The following is a 12,019-nucleotide window of genomic DNA, read 5'->3' as shown; positions in this document are numbered from 1 at the left end:
AGTGGCAAAAAATTTCGATGTCTTGAAGGTGAAGCTTTTTCGGAAAGTTCGTAACCACCTTAATATCAGACAGTTTTACGTTCTGCGGTCAGAATGTTATTAAAACTGATGTCTTGAAGGAAAACATGCTGGCAACAGTACTGCACCGAGCAATGTATGAATGAGCCCTGGTCACTCGTCGTCTCAGTGCAGTAGAACTCGATATTCATTTGTGTGTAGCCAAGCCAAGTGAAGACTACATTGCCGTTGTCGACGCACAGTGGGGCGTTTTGGGTTAACGCGTAGGTATCGTTTTGCGATCTGGGACACAATCGAATTGCCGTTTGAATTGTCTCCTTCTTCTTGTTTCGTATATGTAGTAGCAAATATCAGAATTCAATATGATTATTCGGGAGCCGCCAAATACGCTGCGCCACCGGGGACGAAAGGCGTTGCCTATTTCGTAGCACCCTTCGACTATAAAAGAGTGTTTCTGGGAAATCTAGCTACAATCATTAGTCGGAAGGTGAGCTGAATCGACCGTCTACAACGTTGACAGCAGTAGCAGCAGATATCAGCACTCAGCAGTAACAGAGGATAGCAGCGGGTTGCGCCTGTGGCTGCCTTCAAATTAAACAAATCACTTGCCCTGAGGTTGGTCATCACGTCTCAGGCCTCTGCCAGGCTGAACGCCAACGCGAGCGATCGGGCGAGATTTTTGCCGTACATCAGCCGGCACTCCCTCTAATGGAAAATTTGGATCATTTTGTTCAGAAGAATATTACTGTCGGTAATATTACAGAGATGCGATTGCATTATATCCGATATGTAATTGAACAATTGTTCTTTTGAGGACAAATAAAACACTTTGTTTGAAGAGTTAATAGCTTCGGGTACCAGTAGTAGTATGGTAACAGCCTCAGCGGTAGGTGCAGCCGGTACTTCCCTGAGGCCGTTGTTATATTATTTCCCACATGAAACGACGCACTTTCGTACGATAGCGGCGGTATTAGCGGAAGATGCATTTGCCAACACTTACTCCAGTAAAGCCGTGTCTAATTTTCAATGTGAAAACACCTTTCTATTGTGTTGGCCGTGCGCATTAGGCCTCTGCCAGGCTAAACGCGAAAAGCGGTGCGAACCGATTCGCCCGGCCGTAGGTTAATGTACAGCCGGAAGTAGAGCTGTGTAAAAGTATTCTACTTCAACCTTGCGGTCGTGGCTTTGCACACAACTCTCCTGTGATTTTTTACTCCGATCAGCGAAGTGTAGAGGTAAATTTGTATAGATCTGACTTGTTTATATTGTCGGTTGGTTTGTAGGAAGAGTAAAATATTCATTCACTGAGATTAAACTATTTTTTCACTGCCCAGTTTGTCCTTCCAACTTTAGCCAGTTTCTGGATACTGGCTCGTGGTTCATCTTACGCTTTCAGACTTCGCACATCTACCGAAACTATTGAACACAAATACTTATCCTACCCCAGAGTACGCGATGCTATTGGATTATTGTAACAACACCTAAGCACAGTTATTAAAACTAGGGGTTTTTGTTGTTTTGAGAAATTTCAGAGGCCAACTCCTAAACATATCTCGTTAAATGTAAAAAAAGAAAAAGAAAAAAGAGAAGTAAAAGCGATGACCTGAAGCTGAGCAATTCCACAAAAAAACAAGCAACCTATTTGACCGACCGCATTTTTTGAAACACGACTCAATTTTGAGAAGCTATTGAAAATGCTATTTTGGGAAGGTATTGATGATTACAAATATTTTTAGGGCCAAAACGGTTTCTTTGATCGGTGTCACGTCTTCGGCAAAGTTGTAGATAGTAATTTTGTCTTTCTGAAAAAATCATACACTCTAAGAAAAAAATATTTATTTTTTGAAAAAGAAGTTAAAAGAAAATTTAAAAATTAATTATCTAAAAAAGCTCATTTTTATTTAATAAAAACTAAATTTTCAAAAAATTAGCCTTTTTAGATAAATAATTTTTAATTTTTCTTTGAATTTATTTCTCGAAAATAATTTTTTTTTTCTTAGAATATGTGTTTTTTTCGGAAAGACAAAATAACACCGTGAAAAAAAAATGCAAGAACTTCTGAAGTGACCTAGTGTAGGTTGTAGGTCTTGTTGAGTGTAACATTCGCTCAAACTAGAAATTTTCCAAACACCCCCGAAATCTGAAGTTATGCTCAAAATACGGTTTTTTGGACCTAAGCGCATATAATGTTTTCTAACTCAGTCATTTATCAACCGATTTTCAATATTAAAGCAGTTTTGAAAAAAAGGACTAATAGAACTTTCAAAATATTTACAGGTTTGTTCTAATATCAATAAAACATGTTAAGTTATTTGAGTTTATATCTATTTTTTTAGACTTTTTCAAGCAATTTTTCAATTTAATTTGAAATTTGCCATCTTTTTTTGTAGGAAGCGTTCCACAAATACACTATAATTTCAAAAGTATATTCAATTCCGAATCAAATGAAAGTAGTTATGTGGAGACCGGTTGATATTTGGCTAAGTTGAATTTTTGGATTCTATCGCACAACTATTTCACGGTGTTACAAATGATGAAAAAATGCAAGAACTTTTGATGTGACTTAGTGTGGGTTGTAACTTTAGTCGAGTGTTACTTGCGCATTTACTTGAAGTTTTTCAAATACCCCGAAAATTATGTTCAAAACCATGTTTTTTACCTTAGCTCACATTTTTATGTTTAATACGGTTATTTTTCAACCGATTTTTTATATTTTGGCTGTTCTGGAAAGGCGAAAAATAGAGCATTTGAAACATATATATGTCTAAAAAGTTTACCTATATGTGATGAATAGTTTTAAAATAAATAAGATGGTTAATGTTATTTTCAAATTATTCCAAATTTATTCGCAATTTTTCACACATATTGGTAATGATGGAGCTTCAATTGCTGAAAATTTGGAATGTTCTTTTTAGTACCAAACGTAAACAAAAGGTGTTGTTAATTAAAATCTGTTTTAATTTGGCTGAGAATTGGTTTGATGAAATCTAAGTATATGGTGGAAAACATCAAGTTATATCTCAGCCAAATTATAACAGATTTTCATAAACAACACTTACTGTTTTCGTTTGGCACTAAATGTACTTTTCAAATTCTACAGCAATTAAAGCTCGTTCATTACAAAAATGTGTAAAAAATTGCGAATAAATTTGGAAAAATTTAAAAATAACATAAACTATCTTATTTATTTTAAAACTATTCATCACATATAGGTAAAATTTGAAACAAAAAATCAATCATCTTATTTTATTTAATATAAATCATCTTATTTTATTTGAAACTATTCATCACACATAGGTGAACTATTTAGACATATTTATATGTTTCAAGAGTTCTATTTTTCGCCTTTCCAAAACGGCCAAAATATAAAGAATTGGTTAAAAAACAACCGAATTAAACATAAAAATGTGAGCAAAGGTAAAAAACAGGGTTTTGACCATAACTAATAATTTTCGAGGTATTTGAAAAACTTCAAGTAAATGCGCAAGTAACATTTGACTAAAGCTACAACCCACACTAAGTCACATCAAAAGTTCTTGCATTTTTTCATCATTTGTAGCTCCGTGAAATAATTGCGCAATAGAAGGAAAAAATTCTGGTTTTCTTAAAAAATATATAACATAGCCAAATATCAACCGATTTTCACAAAAATACTTTCATTTGATTCGGAATTGATATACTTTCAAAATTATAGTATGTTTGTGGTATGTTTCTCACAAAAATAGACGGCAAATTGACAATTACATTGAAAAATTGCGTGAAAAAGTCTGAAGAATTATATTTAAGCTCTAATAACTCGACATGTTTTATTGACATTAGAACAAACTTATATATATTTTGAAAGTTCTATTTGTCTTCTTTCTAAAACTGCTTTAATATTGAAAATCGGTTGCTAAATGACTGAGTTGAAAAATATTATATGCCCTGAAGTCCAAAAAACCGTATTTTGACCATAACTTCAGATTTTGGGGGTGTTTGGAAAATTTCATTCGCTCATACTAGAATGTTACACTCAACAAGACCTACAACCTACACTAGGTCACTTCAGAAGTTCTAAATCGCTGTAGCATAGTGTAATTATCTACAACTTTGAAGAAGACGTGATACCGATCCAAGAAACCGTTTTAGGCCTAAAAATATTTGTAATCATCAATACTTTCCCAAAAAAGCATTTTTCAATAGCTTCTCAAAAATGAGTTGTGTTCAAAAAATGCAACCAGTAGCACAAAACGGAATTTTATTACCTATAGAAACGTCTATGCAAAGTTTCAGCCAAATCAAAAATGACAATTTAAAAAAAATATTAAAACTGGGGCATTTTTCGTGGAACTGCTCAGCTAATGAAAAAACATAAAAACATTAAACGGTGTTACGGTAAAAAATAGTCAACTTCGATTTGCCGTATTATTTCCAGCGTGTATCAGAAAAAAGCCCGAACACCCCTCATTTTTAAGACGTTATGTTTGATTTTCACATTTGCTTTCCAGTTGTGAAAATGGCGTCGAAGCAAGAGAAGAAACACATCTAAATGTTGCTCGCACATCGCGAAAATTCAAACTACTCGCACGCCCAGTTGGCAAAATTATTAAACGTGGCCAAATTAACCGTCTCAAACGTAGTGAAAGTGTTTGAAAACGTTTGTCGACTTCCAGGAAGACAGGATCAAAGGAAGGAATCGAAATCTGAAGGCCGCGACGAAAAGAGTGGCCACAAGCTTCAAGCGAAATACACACATAAATCTACCTAAATGAATGAGTTGCTAAATTACAACACCATCAGCTCTTTCCAGTTTTTAAAATTTAAATCTGTAATATAATCAATCATCGATCTGCGACATCTAACGGATGTATCCCAGCGTCTCTTTCTTACAAAAAATCCCATCTTACGTAACATTTTTATTCATTTATTCATGAAGTAACATTTTTATTTTATTTTTTGTTGTTGTTTTAGGTTTTCTCACTTGAATACACAACGACACGCTCTCCGAGAGTTCATCTCTCAGTAGTCACGTACAAAAGCATTATGTTTTCATCTTTCCGATTACTGTAGCAAAAGAGCTTGAACATGAGCTTGACGATCGCATATTTCGTAGCTGCCCCTCCATGATCGATCTCAGCTAGTGAAGTTGCATATAGAACAACGTATATGGCTACTGACTGAGACATTCTATGGAAAATAGGTAAAACGGTATTTTTTTAGCATGCCATTTCCGATTTCGCTGAAATTTTTCACATTTATTTCTTTCTGATAATGAGGTCATTTTATCATATCCGCTGTTTATGTTAACTCGCGACTGCTGTTTGAAAATGGTGGCTGATAGATAAAAACTTCTAAATTAGGAAAACGGCTTGGCGGTTGGCGGTTCTAGAAAAAATATGTACACTGTAACATTCCAAATTTTCCAAACTGTCACAAAATACGAAATATATCAAAAAGTACCTTTTTTAAAAATCTGTTTTTTACACATTGAAGATAATAATGGTAAAATAAAAAACAAGAATGTTATAAGCGTTTGAGTATTTTGACATTTTCACCCTGGTCTTTTTGACGTAGGACTACGTCTAACCGCCCTATATCGAGATACATTCTGCGGAAACTAAAACCAAGGTGTAACGTTGGAATGAAAGATTTCAAACGGTAATTCTAATATAACCACATGATGGATTACAATAATCAATATGTCGTTGGATTGATAAAATGATGGACAATTTTGTGATTCCTCAGTTATCGTTATCATTTCATTGTTAAACAGTGAAAATTTCACAAAAGTTTCAAAGTCAAATTTTCACGAACAATGTACCAATCACATGCGAGCACGCCTGGCACAGACTTCATAAGTAGACACCAACTGCCTGCTGTGATATCCTGTACAGCAGTGGCAAAAAATTTCGATGTCTTGAAGGTGAAGCTTTTTCGGAAAGTTCGTAACCACCTTAATATCAGACAGTTTTACGTTCTGCGGTCAGAATGTTATTAAAACTGATGTCTTGAAGGAAAACATGCTGGCAACAGTACTGCACCGAGCAATGTATGAATGAGCCCTGGTCACTCGTCGTCTCAGTGCAGTAGAACTCGATATTCATTTGTGTGTAGCCAAGCCAAGTGAAGACTACATTGCCGTTGTCGACGCACAGTGGGGCGTTTTGGGTTAACGCGTAGGTATCGTTTTGTGATCTGGGACACAATCGAATTGCCGTTTGAATTGTCTCCTTCTTCTTGTTTCGTATATGTAGTAGCAAATATCAGAATTCAATATGATTATTCGGGAGCCGCCAAATACGCTGCGCCACCGGGGACAGCAAAATTCTGTACGTGTCGGTAGAGGCAGATAGCAGGGTATATAAATTAGGTTCATTGTACAGATAAAATGCGTTGTTTATTTTCGAACTCTACACTCTGTTTTTCTAATGTGCATTTTAAATTTTCTGTGAATATTTTTGTATAAAAACTGTAATTTATTATCGTTATTTTATCCACGAACTTGTAACTGCAGGAAAATTTTATTATGTGACATCTTTGCCGCTTGTTGATCGGAGAGTAAGCCATCGTTCACAAGACAAATAAATATTGTTTAATTTCTATTAAATCGTATTCAATTAAGATCTGTACAGAAGCTTGAATTTTCGCGTATTGAAGAAAATTGACTGTATTAGAATAAAAGGTATTCTAATACAGTCAATTTTAAACAGACAATAATAAAAAGAAATTTTTTTCTTCTAGAATAGAGTGCTGTAAATAAATAATCAAAATACAGACCCCGTTCGATTTTGCCAAACACGACACGGCAGAATTTTTTTGTTTCCAGCATTGAACCATGCAAAAAATGAACGGTTCTCTTCTCATGACTTTTTTTCATAGATATTTCCACCAATGAAGAAGTTCTAGTTCCAAGTCGTTTGAGGTGTCGCTTGATGAATTGAAGCTGACGACCTAGATACTTGATATTACTACCCGAGTAATACTTGATATTACTACCAGAGTTATTAGAGGCTTAGTACTGCTTAGATCATGATCATTATATTACCGGCACATGTGAATATTACAGGAACCGTTTTACCGATTCCGGTCATCCGCTCCGGCAACATGAAGAACCAAAATACTCTTCTTTTGAAGGATGTTGAGCTTAAATTGATTCAAATAATCAAGAAAACTAAAAAATGTGATTAGACATAATCGCTCGTTTTTGGCACATGTGTGCCAAAATCGGACCATGCCGAAAGTAAAATGAGCTCAAATCAAACAGAGCCTCAAAGGGAAATATAAAACTATTGTAGTCCTACGTCAACTATGCGGTCGTGTCTTGGATACCATCCTCCTACCATTTTTTTGAGTGCTTTTTTTCTAGCTACACAATATAATGGTAAAAATGTATCGCAAAAAGCATGACACCAATCCAATACGCTGTTTTGTACCATAATCGATCATTTTTATACTGGCCCTGTTAAAATTGAACATGCATAACTCACCGGCGAACCTGTTATTAGAAGGTTGTACAAATAAGATTAAAACACAAGGTAAGCATATATCAGGTAAATCCATATTAAGAGAACCGAGAGCTGAGAGATTGAGCAGGGACAGGTTTCGCTATTGATCTTGCACCTGATGCAGTCCACGCTACTTCTGATAATGATTGATGATTTTGACAGTTAGTAGTTCATATTGTCATCTTCAATGTGTAAAAATAAATTTGAAGGGAGTGTAACAGTCGTTGTTGTCGAAGACTGAGTTTACCTCTGCATCTCCACGACTGTAACGGAAAGGAAAAACATGTGTCACCGTGGTAAGCGACCAAATCGAAAAATGTTGCACGCGAAGTTAATTTATTGCCAAGGCAAACCATGATTCATTTTCTCGTTGAACACCGCGAATTTAGGTGAGCGGCGTGCGTGAAGACCATTTGCCGCCAGGTGCTTCCAAGTGTTTAAATTTTTATCTATTACCAAAAACACAATATGGGTATTCATGTCGAGCTCGTAAACAAATACCCAGCCGTAAAAATACTCACCTCCATTGACGAGTAATGGAAGATACACAGTTTACGGCTGAGTATCCGTATACGAGCTCGATGTGAAGACCCCTAATATTTCTCGAGAAAGTGAACGCAATATATTATTATATAATATATTGCGTAGTCATTAGATTATTCATTGACCTATCGAACCTAGTGCGATTCGCGATGCGATTATACAAAAACAACACGTGAGCAGTCACCGCGGTGCACCGGTTAAACCATAAACTCGAACCGAGCTTAGCGCTGCATCTCCACGCATCTAAATATTTGTCTATTACCAATTCCAAGTCAAACGCAATTCAGCGGATGCGGTTCTTTGAAATACATCGCGTAGTCATTCTATCCGATTACTGTTGCCAAAGGTTGGTTCACTGGAAACTAGATCGACCGGCAGCAAACAGAGTGGTGGTGATTTTTAATATCTCACAGCCTTCCATAGCGCACGGATCAACAGAGGAAACCGGCGGATCGCAAACTGTTGATTGTAGATCACCTTCTATAGTGCTAAATCAAATTGGAAATAAAAACAATTGATCTGCTGCACAATCAAATCATTTTGGAGCACCAAAAAGCTAATTTTCTCTCATTGCAGATTGCTATTTGCATGACGATTAGGATGTACGGTACTAATATGAAATGTATAAAAAAAATTTGTTGTAGTTCTTAAAATAGGACGAACAATCGAACATCAATGCTCTAAGTTGAGGGCTAGAACTATAAATTGAATCCTTCTACAAATATCACCATTGCCACCATTGGAAAAAGAACCTTGTAGCCGCAGGGCTTAGAGTCCAAATTCTGGCCCTTCGATGTCAACGGACTAAGGCATGGGTTTACTCTCAGGCTTCGCACTACCCCTTCCTTCACGTTGAATCCGACAAAATCTCGAAAAATACCTTTTGACAAAAATAAGTCCCACTCGCAATATAACTGGCCAGAGAGACATTCAGTCAAAACCCCTTCAGGGAATTTTAATTGGCGATAATAAAGTTCAATATTACTGAATTGAAATTTAATTGTACTAAAGCGTTCATGATGTCCATTTATTATATTATAATTGTAGCAAAGCTATGATTCAATATAATTTTGAAGTCTATTGAGATCACAGGGTTGCATTCTTTGAGAACAACAGGATGTAACATCATGTGACATTATCGTTATTCGAGGGCGTCGCATATGACATGTTCCAACTGCGTTGAAATTCACAGAAAACTACTAAACATTTATATGAGTTCAATAGTGTACCTACAATTTCGAAAATTTTCTTCACTGATTTATAACAATATATATCAACAGCTTCAATACAACAAATACAATCAGAATAATTTCAAAAGACATTTGTACGCATATATTTTGTTTATTTTCAAGGTTTACTAAATTATGTAAAAATTTGTATTTTCATATTTTTACTTCAGTTGGAATTACTTTTAGACAGAAAATTGCTAGTAAATTTTTTTTTTTTTTTTTCTCCTAAAAATCAAATCCGTACATATCCGTGCAAAAACATATTTCTGATCAATTTTTAGCCCACATTTCTTCGCATGCAATGCAATGATTATTACGCCTTTCAAGAAGAAAAACAGGTACATAATAGAATAAAAATATGTGTAGGTCGAGCTAGATCAATGTGATATGGATTAAACTAATCGAGCATGTGCCAATCGGAGGTTTAATGTATTTCGGTGCAAGTGTAAGTTCGGGTAAGTTGAATCGGGAGCGACTCGCCTCAGGCATGGGTTCATTCTCAATTATTTATTTCAATAATCCTTTTTTTTAAACCTTTTCTCTAATTTATCTCTTAGAAGGAGAATCGAAAGTGACTCCTACACCTATGGCATCTACAGCAGCTCGAGAGTAGACACTTAATTCTTTCACTATCACCGAACCATCCGCAGTAAGTCACGTTGCTTACGCGTGGGAGTTAATTACTAACAAGACTCTTCAGTTTACTTACGCCAGCGAGCGCGTCTCTTCATCAACGAATTCCAACATCCACTTGCAAAATACTTGCATACGTTGCTCTTGGCGGCAAGTAACTCTTCGCCGTCTGACGCTTCTCAGTGACTGCAGCCTGTGCTTATGTAGAGCGGACACGGTATGCGGCGCACTCACATCGGTTTCGGTCCGGCCTGGCATGCGATACCCGCTCATTGTAGTTACTACAGCAGTTTACTGTGGGAACATTACGTAACTTTGAAACGAACTGAACGCGAAAGAACTGTCCCAAACGCTAGCTTCTTCGAACCGGACAATGGTTTTTATTGTTTTTTCTTTTCTATTCGAAATAGCTAGCTTAGCGATTTTCCTGGAACATTTCTTTCTTGGCTTTGTTCGTTTCTCAATTCTTTGAACTATCCGCTGTTCGAAACATTTTGAGGTTTCCTCCTTAATGGTGTCTCGCTAGCTTGTTGTTCCGTTGCAGTTTAGCAAAATGATCAATTATTATGTGTAATTGTATGTTTATGTCGTAGCATAGCATAGCTATTGGATAATTTGCTCGATCTTTTTCAAATGCTGATCTGTATTGTTTGCTTGTAAGATAATGGGTTGAAACTAAACTTGACAAAAAGAGCGTACTGGCAATAAACAGTTGGTAGTTGTTTATACATTTCAGTAATAGGGCAAGGAACGGCTTAAGCAGCAGCGCCTATTTCAATCAGTCGAAGAAAACAGGCCTAAAACTCCTGAATTTCGATCAATATCGACTATTTCAATAATGGAAACGAAAACATTGATTGTCTAGCTGTCTTACGAATATAAGAAATACCGTTAATCACAAAGAAATCGGTGAACAAAGATCATTTGAAACAAATCGACCTATATTGCAGCCATTCAGGAGCCACTTCGGGTGCTGAAGAAAAAACGCCTGCAAAACAGATGGAAACTGCTTAAAATAGGTTCGGGGTGATTGGAATAGTGTCCCTCGATTGGTATATTTAATTGATTATTGTTGAAGTTTGCTAACTTAGTTTTACAATCTGAAAACGAATTCTGACAGACAAAACGATAGAGAACATATTGATATAATATTGTTTGAATTTCACCCAACACATTTCGAGTATTTTGTCTGAATACACAGGCGGTTCCTAAAGCTGCTTATAATATGTTCCCTACCCTATTTGAACTCGTTTTGAAACGGTTACACTAGATTTCTTGTTTAGACAGTGTTGATGGATCGTAAAGTTTTATGGAATGCATCGTCTATCATAACGCTGCCGCCGTTGGATTCCGACACCTGCTTAAAAACTTTTGTCGAACAGCGGCCGGAGGCTGGACAAAATTGATATTCTTTTTATTGATATTTTATATTTAGAACAATATTTTTTTCAAACTTGTGTGACCACTGGAAAAGATTGAAAATTTCCAAGGATACTTTGAATGCTATTAAGTCATGTATTTCCAATTACATTCATATTTTAATCAAACATCTCCCTGAAGGCGCAATTTATTTTTAGTAAAAAATTTCAATCATTGTTTTAATCTTGCGTATTACGAAAATTTTTCGAATTCTAAAATGAGATTAGAACTCAGGCTTCAAGTTACCGAGCATCCAGATTATTTCCGTCTATTTATAAACTATGTGTATATTTTTGCATGTTAAGAATTACAATAAATTTGCAGTTGCAGATTCTACTAGAGTGTTTCTTAGAGTGTTCGCTACGTAATCGTTATATTTCCATTAGAGCAGAGAAATCGGTTTCGACCCTTGATTTGGCCATACTGGTATTTGATTCATAATTGTCACACCAACTTTAAAATGTTCAATTCAAACTTCTTAATTATTTTCGGAATTTTGTCCGAATTTTGTTCAGAGAGCCACAACTGTGCATCAGTTCTAAAGCTCGTACAATTAAACGGTGACCTTAATGATTGTCAACTTTCAGGCTCTGTATACCATAAATTGTACGAGAAAAAAAAACGTTGCCACAGGTGCCCTGAATACCGTTTGGAGCCAAAAAACCATAAAGAAGGCACCAGTCCGGCAAATGA

At 35.9% G+C, this 12,019-nt stretch overlaps 1 protein-coding gene across 1 annotated transcript in view; it reads right to left on the bottom strand.

Moving 5' to 3' along the window:
- Positions 1–12,019, bottom strand: part of LOC129726599 (extracellular serine/threonine protein CG31145) — a 217,329-nt gene that overhangs the window by 152,518 nt on the left and 52,792 nt on the right. The window lies entirely within an intron of this gene.

Source organism: Wyeomyia smithii, chromosome 3, assembly GCF_029784165.1.
Source record: "Wyeomyia smithii strain HCP4-BCI-WySm-NY-G18 chromosome 3, ASM2978416v1, whole genome shotgun sequence".
Classification (NCBI taxonomy): domain Eukaryota; kingdom Metazoa; phylum Arthropoda; class Insecta; order Diptera; family Culicidae; genus Wyeomyia; species Wyeomyia smithii.
Note: the sequence above shows the minus strand (reverse complement) of the source record. Positions and strands in the feature narration are given on the sequence as shown.